This window comes from Cornus florida, unplaced genomic scaffold, assembly GCF_030987335.1.
Source record: "Cornus florida cultivar Cherokee Brave unplaced genomic scaffold, ASM3098733v1 CherokeeBrave_3.0.0_Hap2_Chr02, whole genome shotgun sequence".
Classification (NCBI taxonomy): Eukaryota; Viridiplantae; Streptophyta; class Magnoliopsida; order Cornales; family Cornaceae; genus Cornus; species Cornus florida.
The window spans coordinates 100,835,637-100,837,554 of NW_026775572.1; the positions used below are offsets into that span (position 1 = coordinate 100,835,637).

General features: G+C 38.7%; 1 pseudogene; it reads right to left on the reverse strand.

The window, feature by feature from the left end:
* Nucleotides 1-694: 694 nt before the first annotated feature.
* On the reverse strand, nt 695-793 carry LOC132297985 (small nucleolar RNA R71; annotated as a pseudogene).
* Between the last annotated feature and the right edge of the window lie 1,125 nt (nt 794-1,918).

Below are 1,918 nucleotides of genomic sequence, written 5' to 3' on the forward strand. Positions count from 1 at the left end.
CATTAAATCCTACTCTTATCCCTCTTAATTTTCATCTTGAATTGGTTATTTGTAATCTTAGGGGAAGAGGTAGTTCTCATCACTCCATTTCACCAATGAAGGATTTGAATGACGACCATGTGGAGGACCTTGGTCACATAAACCAACAAGGCGTCCTTCACCCTAATGTACATCATGACAACATCCAAGTACCATTAGGCATGCCTAGACCATTTATTAACCCACAATAACAAGGCCAAGTTCCATTGGGAATGCCTCGGCCAATATCTACTCCACAACCTCCCATGTTTCAAGCTAACCACGGTGTTCAAGTAACACCACCGGTTGTAAATCCCCCTCTTGCTTTAAGAGACCATTATGTGCCTAATGAATATAATGCACCCACTTGCATTCAATTGCCCCCATTTAGAGCACATCACTATGAAATCAAACCACAAACCATTCAAATGCTTCCTAACTATCATAGACTTCCAAGTGAAGAACCCTATAAGCATTTAGATGAGTTTCTTGAAGTATGTTCCACCGACAGACATACTGGAAGAAGTTTTAAGACTTAAACTTTTTCCTTTCACCCTTAAAGACAAGGCAAAATATTGGTTTAGCAATCTTAGGCCTTTTCGATAACCTCTTGGGCGGAAATGCAACAAGAGTTCTTGAAAAAGTACTATCCAGTTTCTAAGACCAATGCCATGAGAACTTTAATTAGAGAATTTTCTCAAGGGAATGGAGAAATGTTTCATGAGGCATGGGAAAGATTCAATGACTTGCTTTGGAAGTGCCCACATCATGACATACCTAAGTGGCAATTAGTTCAATATTTCTTTGAAAGTTTATCGGATAATCACAAGGGTATGGTTGATGCATCTATAGGTGGTTCTTATCTTAATAAGCATGAAAATGATGTGTGGCAATTGTATGAAAGTATGAGTGAGAATTCAATGCATAGGTCCTTATCTTTTAAAAATGGTAGAAACCTAGGTGGAAGGAAGAATGTCGGCTTATATCAAGTTGATAACTCCAATGATATAGCCGCCGAGATGAAATCCTTATCTCAAAGGTTTGATCAACCAAACTTTGGCGAATCAAGTATCTTCCTCCCTTACTCACATTCATCATCGTGCATCTAATGAATCTTACATGACTTGTTCAAGTGTCTTGCATTCTACTTCTAATAGTCCCCATGGACATGTGCAAAGTGAGCCCCATAAGCAAGTCAATGCTATATTTGTTAATCAAGGGAATAATCCCTATGGCACTCATTACAATTCAAGTTGGAGGAACCATCTGAACTTTTCTTGGAAAAGCCAAGGGGAAGGCTCAAACCCTCCCTAAGGTGGTTTTCAAGGGAAGTATGTTCCCCCACCAATGCAAAGCCAAGATTCCCAAGGTTTTAAATCATCATCATTTCAATCACATGGCAATCAATTCTCTAATTCTCATTTCCCAAATCAATCGTATTCTTAAGAAAATTCTAGGAGTCCCGCTTTTGAAGGCGAACACTCAATTGCTTTATTCCCATTCTCAATCCATTGATAAGCTAGAAACCCAAGTCGAGCAAATAGCTAGTACCTTAAATGCTATAGAGAAAGGAAAAATGCCGTTGAATGCACCACCAAAGCAACAATGTGTTGTTGAGACTCATTCCTCATCGGAAGGTCCCACAATTGAGTATGTCAATGTGGTGACAACCTTGAGAAGTGGGAACGTTATTGACAACCAAGTAGGTATTCCCAATGAAGAGAGTGAACCGGTGCAATCAAAAATTGACACCCGTCCCGTTTCTCATTATATTCCTCCTTCATTGCATATGCATGATCATTCAAATGAGAAAGTGTTAGAAAGTGATTTGAAAAGTGAGTTCAAAATTGATTTGAAAGATAAAGTGGACAAAGCTTTGAAAAAGGATTTAAAAAATTCT